This window comes from Rhamphochromis longiceps, linkage group LG18 (assembly GCF_057381845.1).
Source record: "Rhamphochromis longiceps isolate RC_006_pf linkage group LG18, R_longiceps_female_GT1.1, whole genome shotgun sequence".
NCBI classification, from domain to species: Eukaryota; Metazoa; Chordata; class Actinopteri; order Cichliformes; family Cichlidae; genus Rhamphochromis; species Rhamphochromis longiceps.
The window spans coordinates 33,330,769-33,355,970 of NC_140574.1; the positions used below are offsets into that span (position 1 = coordinate 33,330,769).

General features: G+C 39.9%; 1 protein-coding gene across 5 annotated transcripts in view; it reads right to left on the reverse strand.

The window, feature by feature from the left end:
- Positions 1-25,202, reverse strand: part of LOC146648722 (uncharacterized) — a 195,123-nt gene that overhangs the window by 128,447 nt on the left and 41,474 nt on the right. The window contains exon 1 of one of the 5 annotated variants that reach the window (XM_085389390.1): positions 6,816-6,920. The exons of the other annotated variants lie outside the window; for them this stretch is intronic. The gene's annotated coding sequence lies outside the window, so the exon portion shown is untranslated. Of the gene's footprint in view, positions 1-6,815; positions 6,921-25,202 lie in introns of those variants that run through there. 5 annotated transcript variants of the gene reach the window in all.

The following is a 25,202-nucleotide window of genomic DNA, read 5'->3' on the forward strand; positions in this document are numbered from 1 at the left end:
AGCTGCATTATTTGACTTGTGTTGTCACTTAAAAGCAATGCAGCAAGCTGTAAACCCAAATTTGTCACACAAACCAAGGGCTTATAAGCCAGCATACAAAAAGCAGTATTATCTTTCATTAGCTGTTTCATTATCTGATAATTTACCTACGGTAATTTTATCCTTATTATTAATGTTATTTGGTCTGACATTTCAGCTAGTATTCACACTATTTTCAACAGCTAGTTGCTTATTTTGACTGCTGGTTGGTGTTTGTGTTACCCAAACGTTTTTGGTGAATACACATCCCTTGTGCACCTTGAAACATGGGTGTTTAGAGATAGAACAGCAATCAGTTGGAAAGGACTACACATTGTGCATTTAATCATTAGCTCTTATTAAACTCTGGCTCTCTTCTATGGTACGTCTTTCGTCCTGTTTTCCTCCCCTCACCCCCATCCAGTTGTGGCAGACGGCTGCTCCTCCCTGAGCCTGGTTCTGCCGAAGGTTTCTTCCTGTTGAAAGGGAGTTTCACCTTCCTGCTGTCGCCAAGTACTTGCTCACAGTCTGATCATTGGGATTGTTCTTTATAAATTGTAGGGTCCTTATCTTAAAATATAAAGCAACTTGATATGACTGTTGTTGTGATTTGGTACTACATAAATTAAACTTAATTGAATTGAACTGAAAAGCTAAACAAATTGCTACAATAGGGTAAAATTTCCATAGAGGTGTACGGAAGCCCAGAGTTAAAGGAAAACTCCTTAACTCCAGAAGCTCCTTACCTAGGACTCCTCCTGACCGTAGGACTTTAATAATTAGCAATATTATTTACAACCGTTACTACTTTTTTTGTAGACCACTAACTGTTGGTAATCTAGTCATCTTTTCCACTGTTCCATTCCTCTTTACTTAACAGAAAAAAATAGGAAACATCATAGTTTTGGATAACAAATGAAGTTCATCTTGTAGTCCATAGATTTTCTTTAAAGTTCCAGAAAAACCTAATGGCTACAGAATGCTATCACTCTTCATATCGCCTGGTTTCATGCTGGGCACAAACATTATGAGATAACTCCATGTTTTGTTACATAATCTTACATTTTTTACATAATTCTTACATTTTAACAAATTTCCCACCTGTGGGACTAATAAAGGTCATCTTATCTTATTTTACAAGCCAGGCCTATGATATCGCCTGGAGAAACTACAACATGATTAGATCGTATCTCTACAGTACTAGCTCTGCCTGGCTGACTTGTTGACTTACTGAATGACAACAGAGCTTACACATTTCCAGCTAACAACTGATTATTACTGTCAATGCTACACTGTAAAACGATTTATATATGTAGTCAAGGTTTGACAAGCTCTACAATGATATTGTTTGCTTGGTTTAGTGGAAAAGCCTAGAAAAGCCTATTGCCTTACAAATGATGCAAAAATGTTAACTATACCTACAGTGGGGCAAAAAAGTATTTAGTCAGCCACCGATTGTGCAAGTTCCCCCACTTAAAATGATGACAGAGGTCAGTAATTTGCACCAGAGGTACACTTCAACTGTGAGAGACAGAATGTGAAAAAAAAATCCATGAATCCACATGGTAGGATTTGTAAAGAATTTATTCGTAAATTAGGGTGGAAAATAAGTATTTGGTCACCTCAAACAAGGAAAATCTCTGGCTCCCACAGACCTGTAACGTCTTCTGTAAGAAGCTTTTCTGTCCCCCACTCGTTACCTGTATGAATGGCACCTGTTTGAACTCATCATCTGTATAAAAGACACCTGTCTACAGCCTCAAACAGTCAGACTCCAAACTCCGCCATGGCCAAGACCAAAGAGCTTTCGAAGGACACCAGGAAAAGTATTGTAGACCTGCACCAGACTGGGAAGAGTGAATCTACAATAGGCAAGCAGCTTGGTGTGAAAAAAATCAACTGTGGGAGCAATCATCAGAAAATGGAAGACATACAAGACCACTGATAATCTCCCTCGATCTGGGGCTCCACGCAAGATCTCATCCCGTGGGGTCAAAATGATCATGAGAACGGTGAGCAAAGATCCCAGAACCACACGGGGGGACCTGGTGAATGACCTGCAGAGAGCTGGGACCAAAGTAACAAAGGTCACCATCAGTAACACACTACAACGGCAGGGAATCAAATCCCGCAGTGCCAGACGTGTTCCGCTGCTGAAGCCAGTGCATGTCCAGGCCCGTCTGAAGTTTGCCAGAGAGCACATGGATGATACAGCAGAGGATTGGGAGAATGTCATGTGGTCAGATGAAACCAAAGTAGAACTTTTTGGTATAAACTCAACTCGTCGTGTTTGGAGGAAGAAGAATACTGAGTTGCATCCCAAGAACACCATACCTACTGTGAAGCATGGGGATGGAAACATCATGCTATGGGGCTGTTTTTCTGCCAAGGGGACAGGACGACTGATCCGTGTTAAGGACAGAATGAATGGGGCCATGTATCGTGAGATTTTGAGCCAAAACCTCCTTCCATCAGTGAGAACTTTGAAGATGAAACGAGGCTGGGTCTTCCAACATGACAATGATCCAAAACACACCGCCCGGGCAACAAAGGAGTGGCTTCGTAAGAAGCATTTGAAAGTCCTGGAGTGGCCTAGCCAGTCTCCAGACCTCAACCCCATAGAAAATCTGTGGCGGGAGTTGAAAGTCCGTGTTGCTCGGCGACAGCCCCAAAACATCACTGCTCTTGAGAAGATCTGCATGGAGGAATGGGCCAAAATACCAGCTACTGTGTGTGCAAACCTGGTAAAGACCTATAGTAAACGTTTGACCTCTGTTATTGCCAACAAAGGTTATGTTACAAAGTATTGAGTTGTATTTTTGTTATTGACCAAATACTTATTTTCCACCCTAATTTACGAATAAATTCCTTACAAATCCTACCATGTGGATTCATGGATTTTTTTTTCACATTCTGTCTCTCACAGTTGAAGTGTACCTCTGGTGCAAATTACTGACCTCTGTCATCATTTTAAGTGGGGGAACTTGCACAATCGGTGGCTGACTAAATACTTTTTTGCCCCACTGTAGCTGGGTGCCTGCTGACTTCCGGGCTACTTGGTTGATCCCTTTGAGAGGGATTGGATGTAATCCCACCAATCCCTGAGGCAGAAATTATGGCATCATCATCATTACAACGCTCATGCATTAAAACATCTCTGATAATCCATCTAGCTTCTGTGCCAGCAGTCTCAGGCAAAAAATGGCCTTACGTTTTTTACATTTAGTATCTCTGTGATTCAAACATTCAAGGAGTCAAAGGAGTTGAACTGACATGCCTTTTTCATTTATATATTCATGATCTGGAATTTTCATGCACCTGGTCTGGAATCTGGATGTTCTCCTGATTTGCTACTCTGCGGTTACTTGGACTGTGTAGTTCTCTGCACTCTCACCTACAAAAATTACTTCCTGTTTGCAAAGATTTAGAATATCTGAGCTCAGTTTTAATCTGAACTCATCACATATACACTCTTCAGGTCTCTTAGGCTACGTTCACACTGCAGGTCTTAATGCTCAATTCCGATTTTTTTGATCAAATCCGATTTTTTTGTCTGCTCGTTCACACTACAAATAAAATGCGACAGCAAACGCGCTCTAGTGTGAACGCTCAAAGCGGCCCGCATGCGCAAAAGAAGATGTCACACACAACGCGCTCTGTTTAGACCCAGAGCAAACAGTATTGTTTGACTGATGGCCGTTAATATAAAGACTTCGGACTTTACGTTTCCCAATTTTTGCTTTAAGTTATTTTGTTATTTACATAATAATGTAAATAACCTAATAATGATCCTTATTGCTGTTTAAGAGAGGAGCGGTGCTTCCAAGGATAGCTGCAGATTTCTGTCAGAATCTGCAGATTATACAGTACAAATAAAATGTTTACGTTGTCTTCCCAACAGTTTAGAATAGAATAGAATAGAATAGAATAGCCTTTATTGTCATTGTACAGAGTACAACGAAATTGGAGTGCCACTCCCTTGGTGCAAGTTTCAATAATAAATATAAATGTAAAATATAAAAAGTACAAAAAAAACAATCGTAAGTACTCAAACAATAGTATGTACAATAGTATGTTTCACTGACATCTACACTGGATGGCCAGGAAGCGTTCGCGATGTCTTCTCTGGCGCTGATAATTGGCTTCAGTCTTGTGTCGGTGACGTAAAAGGCGGATTTAATGCGACATGACCGTTCAAACAGCAGTCGCTTTCTAAAACATCAGATATGTATCGGATTCAGCACCACATACGAAAGTGACCCAGATCGGATTTGAAAATATCGGATTTGCGCCGTTCACACTGTCATACCATGATCGGATGTGGGTCGCATAGGGTCAAAAAAATCGGATTTGATGCGCTTTCGCCTGCAGTGTGAACGTAGCCTTACTGTCAAATTTGAGGTGACTGGCTATCCTTTTAGCATCATTTATTTTTTAGCATGCATAGTTAACACTTTGAATGGGTTTGTTTTAGCCCAAATAGAGTTCTTTTTCTAAACCTAAGTAAGCAGTGTTGGTGCCTAAAGCTAAGAAGTGAGAAGAGATAAAAACTGCAGTCTCCTGGTCCTGTTTTTAGCATTTGCCTTTGGCATCCAATAATACCATCATCAAAGGATATCTTACGCCTATGTGTGAGACACCAGGGGCTGTGAGACACCAGGGGCTTTGACAAAACAGCCAAACATGACACCATTGGAATGAGAACAGTTTAACTAATAAGCCACTGGAAGTTTTGGTCGTTTTGGATACAAATATTGTACTCGGCCTGTTCTCACAATTCAGTGAGTTGGACATTTTAAGTCATTTCAGATTAAATGACAGTCTTTGCTCATTGTCATAAACTTAATCCTAAAGTATGTCAGTTAGAATATTTGGGGGGTTCTCCTGATTGCCAAGAACAATTTTGATAATCATTCTTCCAAGTCTTAGTAATAAGAAATCACATGCTGTAGTTAAGGGTCAGCTTTAGGGCTATTTAGATCTCGGGGATTACATTTTTAGACTACGACTACATACAAGAGTGGCTGTGACTCAGGAGGTAGAACAGGCCATCTAATTGGAAGGTTGGTAGTTTGATGCCTGGCTGCTCCAGTCTGCATGCCAAAGTGTCCTTGGTCAAGATACTGAAACCCAAGTGGCCTGTCCCTAATACACTGATCAGAGTGTTAGATAGAAAGCACTTAGACACCAAAAAAGTGCTTGTGTGAATAAGGTGTATAAGGCACTTGGAGTGCTCAAGTAGAGTAGAAAAGCGCTCTCTAAGAACCAGTCCATTTATTATATGTTAATACTGGCAAATGTGACTTTGCTTAATTACCTCTTTAACTCAGAACACAGAAAAGAAAGATCCATCAACCTCTTTTAAGTCAAATACAATATCACAATATTAAAATACCTGAACGATATTATATACAATAATTTTAAGATGATAATGCGGAGCAGTGACATTGTAGTATGAGTTTGTTGTTGTTATAATCAGCAACAAAATGACAATAAAGTGATATGAGAAACCTCTGGAAATGAGTTGGTGGCCATGGTGACTATCAATCAAATGGCAAAGTCTTTTCCCCTTTTTAAACATTACGATTTTCTGCATCTTCACAATCTATAGAGCAAATAAATAACTGATCAAACAGAAACAGCGATCTGTTTTTAATGAAATGTCAGTTATAAACAAACACACAACAACTTTGAAATACAGTGTCAGATGAGTCTGACTGGTGTAATGAGAGTACATTATTTCAGATGTCTGTCTCCCCAAACACACTGAGCATGTCAAAGTGACATATGCTCTGTACCGTGTACCAGGCTACAGATGATGCCCACTTTATGTAACGGGGCAGCCACGTTCTTCGGCTTTAGAGATTTTACTCAGCATTGCATCATGTAGCTTCTTTGGCTCCAGCTATCACACACAGAGCAGATATGCACCGTTTACTTGAACCTTCAATCCATTTCTACTTTGAGTGCAGAATGGAGACAACCATTTTCCCATAGTATTCCCACAGACAGTCTACAGTCCTGTAGCTCAATGCGGTTCACATGTGAGATAGAGAAAAGGCAGAAAGAGCCCTAGAGGAGAAAAAATGAGCATAGACGAAACAATGCGCTCTAATCCACACACACACAGCATGCAGAGTGTGTCTGTGCGTGTAAGTGTGTATGTGTCTCGACTGGGGGGGTACTATGTATAAAAATCAGATACTCTTCTATTCTTTATATAACAAGGCCTTCGCTGTACTGGAGATGCATCTGTTTCACTATAGAGATAAACATCATGTAAAACCTACTACGGTCCCATGTAGGAATATTGTAATGACAGAGGTGCTGGCTAACTGCACTGAGACCACTACAATTACTCTTGGCTTACTAATGAGGAGCCAAAGCAGGACTATCGGAGGAATCTGTTTTGTAGTGATTTTTCAGCAGGAGGGGTGTATCATCCCGACTCTGCGGCACCACCATAACAAAGAGACAAGAATCCACGGACCTCTGCATGAGACACTGAACCCCCCTCACCCCCCGCCACCCCGACTCTTTCTCCTCCTCACACGCCCACCATCCTCTCCCCATTGGGATGGGAAACACCGCGCACAGCGATGTCTCCGACTATGATTCCGCCATATCATAAGCTAAATATAGGCCTGCATCCGTGCCACTGCAGCCTGCAGACCTGAATATAAATATGGCACCAATTACATTTCATTTATAAAGGCCCACGCGAGGCTGGCGCATCGCCAGGATGCAGAGAAAACGCGATGACACGTCCCGAATCACGTTAAAACAGTGAAACTCACCGTGTGGATGCGTCCCGAGTCTCTCGCTGAACGTGTGTGTTTGACAGTAAGAGTGTGTGATGGGGAAAATCTCTCCACCTTTCGGTGCTTGCAGAGCAAACTGGTGCCAGGACTGAGACGCAAGCCACGCCCCTTCCCCCGAACAGCTCGACCAATCAGGAGCCTGGAGCGTCAAGCGAGGAGTCTTCAGAGTCTGCATGCGGGAGGGGAAGCTGCCGCCTTTACGGACCGCCGGTGACAGCGCTATTTGTTTTGGCTTGATTATTTAGAGATTTAATCGTACATCTCAGGGGGAGCGTGTTAATATGAAAACACGTACAGTGGGTGACAAATTAGAGAAAAATATGCAACCGTTGGTCTCCACATTGAGGGGCTCTGGTTGCTGTTTTATGTGTGAGGGCATTTTGCTTCTCTCCTTCTGGGAAAGGGACGATAAAAAGTTGTTCTGGGAGAATATTTTTGTCCTGTAATTTCTAACGTGATGAAAGAAGTCTCTTAAGTAAGCTACTTGCTCAATATGCATTTTTTTTCTTCAACAAGATGTATTTTTCAATCCCAAATATGAAAATGAATTATAATTTCATACAACTAAATCTTGTGTTATAAATGTAATTATCCTTGACATTAAGAGACATACACAGCAACCAGAGACTGTATATAAAAAATGGACATTTGGTTTCTGAAATTCTCAATTTAAAGTCTAATATTAGTGCTATAAGTGACCATAATGAAGAATAAAAATATTTAATATTCACTCATTAAAACTGAACCACAAACCTTCTGCATGGGCTGAACCATGCAGTAAGTCATATTATTTCTCAGACAACCCCATTAACAAAGAGGGCTAGTTCACTTTGTAGCTAGTGTTGGTTGCTAGTGGACATTCTAGACTCAGGTTACCCAGGTACATGGGATATTCTGTGATAAAATGTTTGAAATTATCTTTTTGATCTGCAGTTTCCATCAGCTTTGCCTGCCTTGTGTCCTTTAACTTTTAATATTTTCACATTTGTTAAGATGATTGTGTGAGCTGCTAGCGAACCAGAGGACTGAGTGGCTGCTGGGGGACACAGAGGTTTCTATAGGATTATCTAGGATTATGCCTTCCATTTGATTCAGTGCAGTTTGTTTGTAATCTCCAAATAACACATATTGTTTACAATACACAAGCACAAAAATGGTCAACAAGCAAAGTATCAAAGTAACAAAGTTCCTATAGAACTCTCCTTGCAGAAAGTAATTGTGTATTTCCACCAGTCTAACTCAATTCAGACACTAATAATCATGTCCAATCTTTGTATATGATTGATAACAACATGTACCTAACTGATCCCCTAAGCCAGGATTTGTTAGCGCCTATTGTTGACTGTTCTTATGAATATATTCATCACAGTTGGCGGCACCATTCATCTGACACCAATCACTATCTATTACTTACTTCATAATCTCATCTATTGTTATGAAATGATGAAATAAAATAAATGAAATGAAGAACTTGATATGTTCATTAATAAAAGTAGCTGCTGTAATCGGCATATTCTTGCTTCAGTCAGTTCCAGAATTGCCAGTAATTTTTGTTTGGTGGCATAGCTCCAGATTCACATGTTGAAAGCCAGAGAGCTATAGCAAGACCCAGCACAAAACAGAGCAGGTATCAGTGACAACAGATATGTTACACTGATTAAGTCAGAAACAGTATGGCAAGTGATGTTGGGGGTAGAGGTGGGTTGCAAAGAACTTTTTTATCCATTTGGAGACACACATTTTTTTTTATCCCCAAAAGAGCTGAGAGAAACGTTTATAATAGCAGTTCTTTCATTATTCATTGTTGATTCAAAAATAACATCATTACACATAAAATACTGATTAGTATCGTATCAATAATACATGTGCCAGTTTGATCTGTTCTTGTATTAATAAAACAAAAAAACAAATTTTATTTGTTCAAATAAAATTTTGAGTGATTATCAGGAGGGCATCCTTGAAAAAGTAAAAAGTTCTAGCTTTAAACCTGTTCTGAACTCATCCATTTCTGTTTTCCTTTCTCGACTGTAGTTACTCCTGATGGGTCAAACCAGGGGGCATGGCCTCAAGGTTCTTGCAGAATAGAGGAGTGGTTTCTTCTCATTCACAGCCTCTCCTCCTATTACCCTCCCTTTTCCTCTTCTGCTCTGATGAAGTGTTATGTAATGTCCCTGTCTATGTGCATCATCCCCCCTCCTCTCTTTCTATCATCAGCATCTCTGGTCCTGCCTTACCGAAACTCAATCTGTCACACCATCTATCCGCTGAAGTCTCTCTCTTTCCTTTCTGCTGTATCATTCTTCCATCTCACTTCTTTTTGCACAGTTTTATTCATTTTGTCCCATTCCTAAAATCCTCTCATTAAAAAGTAAAAGACATGACAAGACATTTAAAGTTGCTCTTCCTGTCACTGTGCAACGAGCCCTTCTCTTACACATCATCAGAATTCAAATATCATAAAAGCTTTTATTTAATGAATTTGTTAAGTAACTATTCAGTTGGAGTTCCTGCAGTTTAATAACAAGTACTGTTATCTAGTTACTCTAAATTGAAGGTCCTCCTTTGAGGTCTAAGTCGCCATCAATGACAACCAATCTTTGCAGCTGAAATATGAAGCCAGTGCCAATGCAGCAAAAACTTCAGTTTCTCCAGGTGCCACTTGAGGCTGGCTCCAAGGGTTGGTCTGCGATCATAGGCTGCCATGATACAATACTCTTTGAAAAGCATATTTGTAGCCGGGTACACTCGAAAAGTTTCATCTTTCATATTAGTTCAGTTTTAAGGTGATTTTCTTTATATTTCCTCCACCTCTACACAATAAGCTGTACATATTGAGCCACAGTTGCTCACAGTCACTTGAAGTAAAAAGCACTTTGAGCGCTCAGTTGGAGTAGAAAACTGCTATATAAATACCAGTCCATGTACCATGCATCATCCAGGGGTGTGAGCACAGTGACCCAGTGCTCCAGCAACATAAGTCTGTGCGTCTCTGCCTCGTGTCCACACAGTTTATGGTATACAGCTCTCTAACGTAGCTACTTGATGTTAGCAGATAAAAGGCAGCTTCTGATTGCAACACACCAACACAGCACTGACAAAGATCTCTGTCTAATTAAATGAGTAATTTTGGGTTGATTCCCAGATGATTAAACATGCAAGTATTTTGCTGGTAATAACTGAAATGAGTAAAGAAAATCAACAGCCTATTTATGCAAGATAATTCATAATTTTATTGGGGGGGGGGGGGGGGGGGATGCAAGACAATAATAATAATATCAACTGATTCATTATCAAAATAAATACATGCAATGCTTTTAAAAACCACCACACTTCACTCACTTACAATGCTCCTTATACATGGAATAATTCAATAATAGATTCTATTCAGAAATAGAATCTGTAAAAACAACATATCTCTATGGTAGTCTTGTCATAAACTGACACCTTGTGCAGGATGTACCCCATCTCTCACTCTGTCGTGAACAATGTAATATATTGATGCTTCTGTTCATGTATTTAGAATATGATTGTAAAGTTCCATGTAGACGAAGTTTGGCTTGAAAACTAGCTCCTTTTTCCACATACAGGCATATGTCCTGGTTATTGGTGCTCAACTACTGATCATTTTAATACAGATGCAGAAGATAATCATACAAAAGGAGTTCAGCATAAAATCTGCTATCAAATCCTGCATAACAAACAAACAAAAAGTCGGTGGCCACCTCTGAATATGAGGGCCCATGCAGGATTTAGGCAACACAGACCAGTTGTTGGAGCTGCAATCAGTCTTTTTTTCAGTTTGCACCAATCTGGAGGGGTTTGACTTTTTAACCATCTGATGACCTAAATAAAGAGTGAACCCCTGCAGTGCTGAGGCTTAACTTAGGGATTGACACACTAATTCTGTGGATATACCATGTACACTCTGGCTCACGCATAAAATCACTTTTATATGAAGGCTTAAACAAAACACAGTGGACACATGGAAGCATTCTCTCTATCTATGGATAATGATAAGTAATATGTCATGAAAATGGCACATTTGCTGTTTTTGGAGCATTATATAAAAACATTTGAAGGTTATTATAGGAGAGCTGGTTTGATTATTGGCAGCATTGAAAGGGTCTGGGTTGTGTAGGAAGGAGATTTAGAAAAGAGAAAGGATTTGGGGCGAGGCTACACAGGGGGTGTCTGGGTTAAAGGGGGTGAGGGAAGTGAAGACTGTAAAGCATGGGTGAGGAACAGGGAGGCAAATAGGTAAATACAAGATGTGGTTGGTTATGGCTCACTGTAGGTTTTTATTTTGACTGCAGCTGATCCTTGACATTAGTCTTGTGCTTTCTCTGATATTTCTGTCCGTTCTGTAAAAATTTTATGGTCCAAAGTTTAGATATACATAATGATTGCTGTGAAATTGTAAGCTTTTTTAAGTATGCCCCAAATTACAGATACTGATTCGATTCTGCTCTATGGTAAGAATGACCAGTGAAAATTTTAGGCTTTTATCTTTAGTTTCTGAGATATTCATGCTCAGTCATTGATTTTTATTTTATTATTTTTTATTAATCAAAAGTTTAAGATCACATGTGTTTAACAGGCCAAAACTGTGCAGATATGTGGATTTATTGTTATTTTCTGTCAGGTAGTCACACTGTCATGACATTCTGATGGCAAAAGCAAAAAAAAGTTCCCTTTTTGAACATGGTCGGGTTGTTGAACTGCATAAGCAGGGTTTCTCTCAGCACGGCATCGCTGCTGAGGTGGGACACAGTAAGACAGTCATTTGGAATTTCTTAAATGATCCTGAGGGTTATGGAACAAAAAAGTCAAGTGGAAGACCCCAAATAATTTCACCAGCACTGAGTTGGAGGATCCAATTGGGTATCCATTAAGACTCTGGATAATCCTTGACCCAAATTAAGGCCATTACTGGTGCCGACTGCAGCCCCATAACCATCAGACGGCATCTGAGACTAAAGGACTTCAAAATCAAAGAACGTCTTCAAAGGCCTCGTCTCCTTGAACGCCACAGAGCTGACTGTTCTGTTCTCTTTGCATGAGAGCACCAAACATGGGACACTGAAAGGTGGAAGAAAGTTTTATTCTCTGATGAGAAAAAATATAACCTTGATGGCCCTGATGGTTTCCAACGTTGCTGTCATGACAAGCAGATCCCACCTGAGATGTTTTCTATGCGCCACAGTGGAGGGAGTGCCGTAATGTTCTGGGGTGCTTTTTCCTTCAGCGGAACAATGAAACTTCAGGAGGTGATCCTTTCAAATCAAATCAAATCACTTTTATTGTCACATCACATGTGCAGGCACACAGGCACAGCACATGCGAGTGAAATTCTTGTGTGCGAGCCCCACAAGCAACAGAGGTGTGCAAACACAACAACACAAACGAGCAAAATACAAGAATGGCCAACCTGAAACTAATAAATATATGTACAATATATAATAGTGTATGCATTTCTGGATGTGTATACTAAATATTTTCCTACGTGTGTGTGTGTGTGTGTGTGTGTGTGTGTGTGTGTGTGTGTGTGTGTGTGTGTGTGTATACACATTTTTACAAATTAAATAGTAAAAAAAATAAAAAAAATAAATTAATAATAATAATAATAATAATAATAATAATAATAATAATAATAATAATAAAATATATAAAATATACAGAGTTGAATATGTGCAAAACAAGTGGCATTTATATACAGTGTGGAGTGCATAATGTTGAAGTTCCAGTAGTGAAGCTGAGGTGTCTATGACGTGTTCAGCAGTCTGATGGCCTGATGGAAAAAGCTGTCTCTCAGTCTGCTGGTACGGGACCGGATGCTGCAGAACCTCCTTCCTGATGGAAGCAGTCTGAACAGTTTATGGCTGGGGTGACTGGAGTCCTTGATGATCCTCCCCGCTTTCCTCAGGCACCGCTTCCTGTAGATGTCTTGGAGGGAGGGAAGCTCACCTCCAATTATCCGTTCAGAGCACCGCACTACTCGCTGGAGAGCTTTGCAGTTGTAGGCGGTGCTGTTGCCATACCAGGTGGTGATGCATCCAGTGAGGATGCTCTCAATGGCACAGTGATAGAAGGTCCTGAGGATGCGGGGGCTCATGCCGAATCTTTTCAGTCTCCTGAGAAAGAAGAGGCGCTGCTGCGCCTTCTTCACTGTTTGGACCACCCTGCGTGTTTCCCTGGGGATGGATGGCAAGGGATGTTTACAAAAACGGACAACAGTTCCAGACTTTAGATACCCTTCATGCGGCTGTCTTCACCACTTGGAGAAATGTTCCCATTCACCTCATGGAATCTCTTGCATCAAGCATGCCGCAACAATTTTTTAAAGCGATCAATAGAAACGGTGGAGCTACTCATTACTGAGTTCATGTTTGGAACTTTTGTTTTGGGGGTTCACAGGGTTTCTTTTGGAGGTGTGATCCTAAACTTTTGATCAGCTGTAAAACAGCCTGTTTCAGTTTAAGTGTTGTTTTTAATAAATTACATGCTCCAAAAAATGTTATATCTCACTCCCATTTCTTCTTGTTGCATCTTGAAGCTCTGCCCTGTTAAGATCCAACCATGCAAAACATGATTTTCTTTGCCATTTTTCAAGTGGTTTTAAACTTTTGATCGGTACTGTAAGAAGTAAAAATTTCACAGCAAACATTATATGTGCAACCTTTGGATCATACATTTTTAGCCAAGCTGGAGCTACCAGACTAGACAACTGAAAATTTAAAAACTTTGGTGATTTGAGATGGGACAACATAAAACACCTACAACAACTCATAATATCAGAAATAATCTCATTTGGAATTTTTTTTTTCCAAAACTCAGATTGCTACTGAGTACTGAGATCAAAAACTATATACGAAATATTTGGGATTCACTAAGTTTCATTTTTCTGATTGAAATACAACCTCCATTCATCTATTTTCTTTTGCTCATCCAATTCAAGCTTGAGATGGGGGTCTGGAGCTTGTGCCAGCTCTCATGGAGTACACTCTAGGGAGCAACAGGCCTAACAAAATGAGAATCTCCAGTTCACCCAGTGGTTCCCAAACTTTTTTTGATGGGCCAACTTTTTTTTACAATTAAAAATTAGCAGAACAGCAGTGGGACAAAGTATCTTCTTGGTAAATCCCGCACTTGATGGCGACTTGTACTATTGGCTTGAAGTTGGCTTCTAGGGTTTTCTTCCATGTCCCCATCGAATTCCTAATGAAAGCTCTTAGGCTCTTGTTGATCTTGTATGGTTCTAGCTGTTCCTGGATCGATGTGTAGGGCGTTGAATCACAGGCTTTCTTGTAATCAATCCAGGTAGTTCACAGGAGAGTCATTTTGGTCTCACAGTCTTGAGTGACTGCTCTATCAGAAGGAGGTGTTTTGCCCCTTTGGTGTTCCTGCCTGTTCCTTTCTGGGCCCCACTCATGTATGGAGCCTGTTCATCTTAGCTGATATTATACCTAACTGGAGCTTTCATGTTGTGCTGAGGTTGTTGGCCAATAGTTGGATGAGACTGGTCCCTTCTGGGGGACAGGTGCCCAGGTGCTCATGGAGTGCAGTTAGCTTCTTTAGTCAGTACGTGTGAACTGTGTCAGGACCTGCTGCTGTCCAATTCTTAAATCTTGAGAACCTCATACGGACCTTATTAATCTTGGTTACGTCTGGATCGGCATAACTTTAGACTTGAGTAATTACTTGAGTGAGGTGAGGGAGGATAATGGACAGGGGCCTCTGTCATGCCTACAGTTTATTCAACTCTTGGCTTTTCTGTGTGCACCACAGGGCCAGCTGCGGAACCCCACATATGTATGCATTGTCTGTAACTGTCAGTCATCTGCAAAATTTACGATTTTGACAGATGGGTCTTTTGAGGTGTAGATCAGCTCTGAACCCCTTTTTGCTTACAAGAGTGATGAACAGGTTGACAAATGAGGTCAGATAGATGTTTCTGTGGACTATGATGTTTGTAGACAATGTTGTGATCAATTATGAGAGTAGGGAGCAGGTGGAAAAGAAACTGGTGAGGTAGAGGAATGCTCTGGAGAGAAGAGGAATAATAATAATGGATTGGATTTATATAGTGCTTTTCAAGGCACCCAAAGCGCTTTACAATGCCACTATTCATTCACTCTCACATTCACACACTGGAGGAGGCAAGCTACAGTTGTAGCCACAGCTGCCCTGGGGCAGACTGACAGAAGCGAGGCTGCCATATCGCGCCATCGGCCCCTCTGGCCCACACCTGTAGGCGGCAGGGTAAAGTGTCTTACCCAAGGACACAACGACCAGGACAGAGAGCCCAGGGATCGAACCGGCGACCTTCCGGTTACAGATACGCTTCCCAACCCCCTGAGCCACGGTCGCCGAGTGAAGGCAGAATACATGTGTGTGAATGAGAGGGAGAGAGGTGGAAACGTGCAAGTAGAGATAGTGAAAGTAGATGAGTTTAAATACTTGGGGTCAATCATCCTAAGCACCGGAAAGTGGACAAGACAGATGAAGAAGAGAATGCAAAGTGGAGTAGGTAGAGACAAGTGTCAGAGCAATTTGTGACAGAAAGATAGCTGCAGGAGTTTACAAGATGGTAGTGAGACCTGCTATGATGTATGGTTTGGACACAGTGGTACTAACAAAAGGAGACTACTGAGGTGAAGGTGACAAAGCTGAAGATGTTAGGATTTTCATTGGAAGTCACCAGGATGGAAAATTGAAATGGGAGTCGTTTGGAAATAGAAGTAGAGAGACAAGACTGAGATGGTTTGGACCTTTGAGGAGGAGAGATAGTGGATATACAGTGGTCCCTCCCTATAACGAGGTTCACCTTTCGTGGCCTCGCTGTTTCGCGGATTTTTTTGTGCAATTTTGCATTTTTTTGTTTTTCAGTGCATTGTGTTCTGTGTCCTAATTGGCTGCAGATCAATCAGTCTCCTCCGTGCAGTGTCTCCTGTACAGTACAGTGCGTTCAGCTTGTCAAACTTACATAAATCTTCAATTGCCATGTTATGGCCCTGGCCGGCTGGATATTTGTTCTGTGGTATGTCTTTAAAGAGCTGGCGGCGGCTGATTGGTATGCCGTTACTTTTGTGCCACTATTCTAAGCGCACGTAAAAAAAAAAATGAGTGCATGTAAAAAGAAATTGCAGGTGCAAGTGTTGCATATTGAGGAGAAATTTATTTTGAGCAAAGAAAAGCTAAATTTGAGTGAACAAAATTCATTGCTGCGTGCAAAAACTGTATTTCAGTGTTTGCTATTATCGACACACACACACACACACACACACACACACACACACACACACACACAATAGCAGCCCCTCTCGCTCTGTTTTTGCATTTGCGCTTGCTCGCAATGTGTTGCTTGCGCTCTCAACATTTCTGCCCGTGCGCGCTCAACTCTTTCTGTACACCGTTATATTTGTGCCACAAAATCAGCCAATCACAGACTTGGATGCAAAAAAATCTGATCGGCTGTTTTGGTCTCCAATCAGCTCGAAATGGTGAAATGCAATATCCCAGAATCCATTTCGTCCAAAACTCAAACAGGCACTGTCACTACCCGATCCGTACCCCGCATGCGCGAAAGGTGTCTACTTCCGGTCGAAGCGTTTTACGATAGTTACGGGTCACAGTATCTGTTGAGATGTTAAGAATAATAAGTATATCTTAAAATGTTTCCGATAATGAAACATTTAATATAATGTAGACAAAAACAAAAAAATAAAAAGATAGTGACGGATCAGTACTCACCGATCCTTACTGAGCATGTCAAGACAAGCTCCTATGTCAACTTTTCAACTGCAACCACTCAGACATGTGGGCATATTGGGGCCGGTCATGAAGTTGATGCATTTTTTTCTATTGTTCCAGTTCAAATTAAGAGCCAAAAGGGCAATAAAATTCTGCAAACCTACGCATTTCTGAATCCTGGAAGTTCAGGTACATTCTGCACAGAAACCCTGGCAAAAAGACTGAATCTAAAGGGTAAAAAGACCAATATCCTTTCGAGAACAATGAGTCAAAATAGGATCGTTAGTGCACAAGTGTCTGGTTTGGGAGCCAATGATTTCATGGCGTTGCCAGATGTTTTGACTCAAAAGACCATGCCATTTTCTACGTTGAATAATAATATGTTAAACTTCACAACATTGATGCAGATGTGGAGCTACTGGTGCTTCCAACGTTTTAGAGCCATGGAAGGTGATAAACAGTGTGGAAGGTGGACCTTATGCTGTAGAAACCAAAGTTGGCTGGGTCATAAATGGTCCCCTGTCCACTGGAAGTAACAGCAGAAATAAAAACAACCCCACTGCTGTAACAGCCAATAGGATTTCGGTTGAGCATCTTGAAGAAATGTTGATTAAACAGTACAATCATGATTTTAATGAAAGATCATCAGAGGAGCAGACTGAAATGTCCAGAGAGGATCTGTGTTTCATGGATATTGTTAGTAGTTCAATAAAACTTATTGGAAATCATTATCACATTGATTTGCCTTTCAGGAGAGAAGGTCCCAGCTTGCCAATTAACATCCGAGTCTCAGACGGAGACTTGAAAAGGATGCTCGTTATAAGGATGAATACACTGCATGTATAAACAACATGCTTGAACAAGGATATGCTGAATTTGTGCCTGCAGATTAGTTGCAGAAAAGTGATGGAAAAGTGTGGTACATCCCTCATCATGGAATGTATCATCCCACAAAGGGCAAGTTGAGAGTTGTATTTGACTGTGGAACAACTTATAAAGGAGCATCATTGACTGTTCAATGATGCTCCTTTATAAGTTACTACAGAAGAGTTGCTACAGAAGAGGAGGCAGTGCACATGGTGAAGAGGCTGACGGATATCTGCACTAAAGGAGGATTTAAGCTTTCAAAATGGATCAGCAACAGTCGCACAGTGCTCATGTCAATCCCAGAGGAAAGAAGAGCAAAGGAAATGAAGGATCTGGATTTGGACACAGATCAACTTCCAGTTGAGAGAGCACTGGGTTTACAGTGGTGCATAGAAACAGACAAGTTCCAGTTCAGAACCTCCCTGCAGGACCGTCCAACAACCAGAAGGGGCATTTTGTCTGTGGTCAGCTCACTGTATGATCCTTTGGGAATCTTGTCTCCCTTCAGTATAAACTGTTGCTACAAGAGCTTTGCTGTCAAAATTTGAAGTGGGATGAAGCTATTCCCCACTCTCTTTCTGAGCGGTGGCGTGATTTGCTGGAGGATCTCCAGCTGATTTCAAAGTGGAACGTTGCATTAAACCAAACCATTAAACGCAAGTCAAAGTGGTTATGGAACAGTGTCATATTTAAAATTGGAAAAGCATAACTTCTCACATGTTGCCTTTATCCTGGGAAAAGCTAGAGTTGCTCCTCCCAAGCAAACTACAATTCCCAGACTAGAATTGATGGCTGCCGTTCTTGCAGTTCGAGTGAATATGCTTCTGCAAAAAGAGTTGCAGGTAAGGTTGGAAAAATCTGTTTTTTGGACTGATAGTACAACAGTACTGAAATACATCTCCAATGAAACCAGAAGATTTAATACTTTTGTTGCAAACAGAATTGCTGTCATTCGAGAAGCAACAGATGTGAATCAGTGGAGATATGTTTCTTCCAAGGAGAATCCTGCAGATGACGCATCCAGAGGCATGAGAGCTGGGGACTTCCTCAAATGTAGGACATGGATAAATGGGCCAGAATTTCTCTATAAGTCAAAGGAGGAATGGCCTAAACTGGATGTGGAGCACAGTGTAATTTCTGCAGATGACCCAGAGGTCAAAAAGGACCTGACAGTGAATGTCATTGTGGAGGAATTACAAAATCCTACCAACTATCTTATTCATTACTTACTTGTGGGAGCGCCTCTGTACTCCATAAAGAGTATTTTTGCCTCAGTTCTCAAAGAACAAGTTTTGGATGATGAAGGACTCCAAACAGTCTTCTGTGAGGTTGAAGCTATGTTGAACGACAGACCCATTGCCAGAGTTTCAGATGACTCAAATGATCTTGAAACACTGACACCCAATCACTTCTTGTTGCTGAAAAACAAACCAGTTTTACCACCAGGACTGTTTGATCAAAGTGATCTTCATGTCAGGAAAAGGTGGAAACAGGTACAGAGTTGTAGGCAGAGTTGTTTTGGAAGAGATGGCTTTCTGAGTACCTACCTCTGATGCAAGAAAGACAAAAATAGACGAGAACTAAAAGATGTCTTATACCTGAAGATGTTGTTTTGATTGCAGACGCTACAGCTCCAAGAGGATCGTGGATGATGGCAAAAGTCTTAAATGTAAACCAGGATGCAAAAGGCTTGGTGCGTTCTGTGAGACTACAAACAAAGACCAGTGTTTTGGAAAGGCCAGTGGCAAAACTTCTTTTGCTACTGGAAGCCTCATCTTGAAGAAAATAATCAACGAAGATTAAGGACCTGCTTAAGGGAATAGCTCCTCCTTTTGGGATTTTGAAGTAATTGTGATTGTATACACAATTAGAGGCCGGAGTGTTGGAGCTATTTGTTTTTTATTTTTATTATTTTGAAATTTGTTAAACTTTGTTGTTAGTTTACTTATATTTTTTTGGTTTGTTTATTTAAAAGTTTTATTTGTAGGTTAATATTTGTTTCAATGTTTTGTTTTGTTTTGGTGTTTACCTTGTTAAGTCAGCCAGTAAGAACTGTAGGGCCATTTTTTCTATAAATAAAGAGACTGGTATAGGACCAGCATGCACTGGGGTGGGTCTATGTTTTTTTTTTTTTTTTTACCAGAGCAGGAGAAGCAGCAGGAAGTAACAAAAAATAGATCTTGTTATTGCTTGCCAAACTGGATGAATAAACCATAAAAACACAACTTTCAAGTTTGGACAGTGGACTTCTTTTGCCTGTGTACAAAATATTATCTCAGTGCAACAGTGGCTTGTGGATTTCTAATTGTGGGACGTTTGGTTTGTCAAACAAAAGGAATTGTCACTACAGAAGGTAGAAGGTACCGTATGTTTTGGACCATAAGGCGCATTAAGCGAAACAAAACAGTCAGATAAGTCAAACTTTACTCATTCTTCTCTTCCTCTACTTCCGTACCATTGATTCATTGATGTTGAATTCTCTCGTAGCTGCTCTATTCTCATGTTCTGGACCGAAAAATAGGGTTTGATCTTTGGTTTCATTCTATAATACTGGACTTATTTTTCTACGAACGTTTGAACTTTGAGAGTGTTTAAACGAGAGAAAAGTGTGGAAATGTCAAGGCCTGTCTGAGAAAAGTGTATAAAATGTGTTGTGAGGGGTTTTACGGCCTTAAAACATCTATACTAATTGTAAAAAATAACGTTGGCTACTTCACGGATTTCACCTATTGTGGGTTATTTTTAGAACTCCCGCTATAAACGAGGGAGCACTGTACTGAACAAAAAATGTTGAAAATGGAGCTTCAAAGCAGGCGAAGTAGAAGAAAACCATAGTGAAAATTCATGGATATACTTAAGGAGGACATTAAAAGAGTTTGTGTGACACCCCTAAACAGGGTACCATTCAGTGGCATTACTTTCTCCACTGGTGAGATCATGCCATTGATTCCTTTATTCTTATTCATTTGCTTTAAGTTCATATCACTCAGAAATAATAAGTAAACCATTATTTTCACCATGCAGTTAACAATAACTTATCACAGATAGTAAAAAGCAAACGTTCTTCATGCTCAAGTAAAGTGAAACCAGAAAAGCTATTGGAATTTACCGTATAGATACTCTTTATTGTCTTCCTCTTAATCTTATAACTGAATATGGAATCATCCTCACATGCAAAGTCCTAAATCAATTAGGCCTCATCATACCTTAAAGATCTCATTGTAATATTTTATACAAATGCTCATACATTCTCAGAGTTAAGAGTTCTTATGGTTCATAGAGTTTCCAAAAGTAGAATGGGAGGCAGAGCCTTCAGCTATTATTGCTTCAGGTCTCTTCCTGTTAGCAGGCACTTCTTTCTCCTCACTGTTGCTTATTGCTCAGGTCATCAGGTCACTGAGATTTTCCTTCTATTGTCGCAGAATCTTTAACTTAACAATAAGAATAAGAATAAAAATACTATAATAATATAAATAAAATTGAATTGAACTCAATATAGTGATAGAAAACTGCAGATGGACCAGATTTAGGCCAAACATTTATTGCTATTTAGATTGCATATCTATGGTTTTTTGTGTAATGATACTTATTATGATGTTTTTTGTCTGTTGCTCATTCCTTCCATGTCTGTTACATGGCGTTACTTTTATATGACTTTGTATGAATGTTTGACAATAACAATATAATGGAGAGGATTTGAAACCCAATATTTTTTTGCTTGTTCTTTAAAATTAAAATCTAAATAAGATTATCTGAATATATGAATAAAAAAAAGGGACTCACAGTGCTGGCATTTGGCAGCAGATATGCAGCAGTTTAGTTTTACAGAGCATGGGTAAGGAGGAGGAATATAAAGAGGGAAAAGGGAGGCAGCCGAGAAGATTAAAAGCACGAGTGAAAATAGAAGCAATAAAAGGAAATGGTGGAATATGTTTGTTGTTGTTGTTTTTTACAAACAGCAGGGATTTTAGTGGAAACATGTTTTGAGCTTTTCTCATTCAGCTCACAGTAAAACTGTTCTTGAGGAAATTCAGAAGTTATAGTTTAATATAAATTATGTCATTTTTTCTTGGTTACCATAGATTACAACCAATAGCCCCAAATCAGTAGGCTTTAGAGCTTTACCATATTAGGGTTAGTGTCGGGCTTTTAAAAACCCATCTGAAAATGCATTTTTACTCTTTAGCTTTTAATAGTGACTGAGTATAATGTTTTATTCTCTGTGTGTGTTTGTTCTACTTTTTACTTTTTTACTGTGTACTGTTGTACACAGTAAAAAACCTGTACACAACCTGTGTTGTTTTTAAATGTGCTTATAAATACATTGACTGATATTAGATAATTGTTAAATTTGTTTTTATTTTGCTTTTACTTTCTTTGAATGATTTTATCTGCCTCATATAGTCCAGTGAAACAGTTAACTCCAGTTCCTGTTTCAACTGAAAAAACACGAAGAGCACAATCTGTGAGACAGCAATTCAAAAGCCACGAAACCAGAGCTAATATGAGAGGTACATACAGCACCACCTAGCGGATAATAGGGGGATTACGGCTTTTTAAAATAATACTTTCATATTTTACCTTTTTTAAGGGGCCGAAAGAGCATATCATGAAGTGAGTACAATAATGGATGGATTAAAATATTTTTTGCCTGCTACATGATATTTATCTTTGACACTTGCTCAATCAAAGACAGGTTGATAATTATGATGTGGTATACAGTCTGACTGTCTGCAGGAAAATCAGTGTTAATTTCTAATATTTTAAGGCAAAGTGAAATGATCCTTTATTCCATCTCGTGTCAGTGAAAGTTGGTCATCTTATTAGTGATGAAAAGTGATTTGTTCACGCAGGTCATCAGACTGAGCAGCTTTCATCTGTAATTCTTAAACAATTATGGGGGTTTGTAAACTCAGAAAACATAAGAAATTTAAAATAAAAAAATCCCAAAACATCAACAACACTTAAGAAACAGACAACCACATTCACACCTATGTAACCCCATAGTTTTCGTAGGGATTATGAAAGTATTCTGATTCCGAGGACAATTTAGAATCACCAGTTAACCTAACCTCATTAACTACATGTCTTTGGACTGTGGGAGGAAGCTGGAGTGCGTGGAGAGAAGAACCCACACAAACACAGACAGAACATGCAAACTCCACACAGAGAGGCCCCACCCAGCTGGTGGAGTAAACAATACTTACCACCGCGCTACCGAGCTGCTGAAAGGCGTCATAGGACAAAAATATTTTGTTAAAGAACTGTTGTTGTTTTTTATTTTTTTTATTTTAATATACTATAACTCACTTCCAACAAACTACATTAATTGTAGTGACCTTACAGTAATGTTATTAACAAGTTGGGAAAAATAGCTCAAGCCATAACTTCTACTTGGTGAGTGAAGTATTTACAACATTTTTACATGGTGATGTTTTTAACTATTGGTCAGAACACGTGGCCCTACTCTTGATGTCACTTGGGGCTCTGGTCTTATTTGCTGCTACGTGCTCCTCTTCTTCCTGTGATGCGCTGGAAGAAGAGGAGCACGCCACTCCTCTGCTTTTATTTCTTGTGTGTTTGTATGTCACTATTGCATGTCATATGTTATATCTATTTGTTTTATTATATTTATTTGTTGGAAAATAACTGATTATTCTGATTTTTTTTATATTATTAGTGTGAATGCTGATTAAGCTTTCACAGTATTGAGATGTTATTTTAGACCCTTTTCAATTAGTACCTACTGGGGTCGACTCGCCACGAATCGTCACAACTCGACTCGGATCAACTAGTTTTCCATTACAACCCAGTAGTACCTTGTTTGCATGCTTGTAGGTACTGATTAGGTACTAATGGAAAAGGGGCTTTTTATTCTGTACATTTTTGGGGGATTAAACCGTTCAACTTCAACTGGAGGAACATCAGACATTGGTGGACTTTCAGAAGGAGGTTCTTCACTGGGAAGTACATTGGACATTGGTGGAGTTTCAAAAGGAAGCTTGAAGATCTTGGATATGTGGTTCTTTGCTCCCTTTTGCTATCTAAAGTTCCCAGTAGACATTTTGACCTTCAGTAAAATGGAGCCAGGGGCTCGTTTTGTTTGTGTTTTTTTAATATCTTACTAATTTCTGAGAAATTACTCTAAGGCTTCTCCTAATGCTTCAAAGTCTATTTGGACAATGTTGACATCACGTCCCCATCAGAGCCCATGGAGTCAGGAGTACATTAGATTTAGTCAGTGTCTGTGACTCTTACTCTGTAATTCACTCACTCACTGACACACACACGCGCGCACACACACACACACACACACACACACACACACACACACACACACGCACACACACACACACACACACACACACACACACACACGCACACACACACAGCAGATGTTTTGCAAATATTCTTTTTTTTCAAATATTCATTTAAAATACATCATTCCACTCTTAACGTGATTTAAAGAATAGGAGATTTTGGAAATACAGTGTATTTCTGTTAAATTTAACAAGCTTCCCAAATATTTCAGCAATTACAGGATTTCAGCTAAAAATCAGCATTTGCACTGCATTTTCATCAGGAAATGCATTCTCCAGTTATATTATGGTTTACATTTGGGATAAACCTATTTACATGGCCTTTTCTTCACTTTACTGTTTGTGTAATTACTGCTTTCTGCCTTTGTAGGGCAGCATTTTCATTTTCTGAACTCTAACCTTGAACTACATGAACATGCTAGATGCCTTAAACTGAATACTTTAAAGGCTTCAGTGACTGTGAACCCTGGAAATACCGTACTTATATTGAAATCGAGTCAGCATCAGCTTCCATCTGCTAAGTTCAAAACTGTATTATTGTTAGTTCAACTTTAAACATTAAAATGCATCTACGCCATTTGGATTTAGATAATTTCTCGTCTAAATTGCTTCTCAAAGCACTCGGTATATATATTTTGAAATGTAGAAAGTAAAGGTAACCGAATACGCCTTGATGTGTCGGTCGGGCTTCTTGCAGGCACGCAGGACTAACATTCTTTCCCGCACAGACTCTTACATTCTCTCTCATTCTTTCATCAATCCATTCATTCTTGTTTCCTCTCCTGCTCCGTGTTTGTATGAATAAGCCTCCGGGGGATCCATGCTTCGTTGTTGAATACGTTACAGCTCTCTGCTTTTCAGCACCTTTCCACTCTTTGCATTACTTTGTGCAAGTCAGAATACAAACAGCCCCCCAAAAGAACAAACCCTCCACCCCACACAACACGTCCAAGGTAGGAAGACAGACATGAGAGTGACAAATGTAAAACTTCCTCCTAGATAGGGCGAGGAAATGTGCACGAGTGTGTCTGCCATTACAACTGTACACTCACATTCACATCATGAGAGACAAAAAGAGAACATTAACGGCCTCAAAGAATCTACCAACTTTGTGAGACACAAGCACAGGAAGTGTGTCTCTGTGTTTTTAGTATGGGGAGTGGTGATAAAGACCATATCCAACCTGTTATGCAGTGTGCTTCTGTGTAAAAGAAGGAAAACATTTTGGTGATTAAACCAAACATGAAAATGAAAGTAACTTAAGACAATACTGTGCATACTATTTGATATTAGTCAAAATCCTGTGAGTACCATGCCACTAAAAAAAAACCCTCATCTGGACGTAGCGTTTTCAGTGGGAGAAGCGTTTTGTCATCATCCCAGTGAATTCTCCAGACTCACCTCACTACAGGTTTCCCTAACCTTA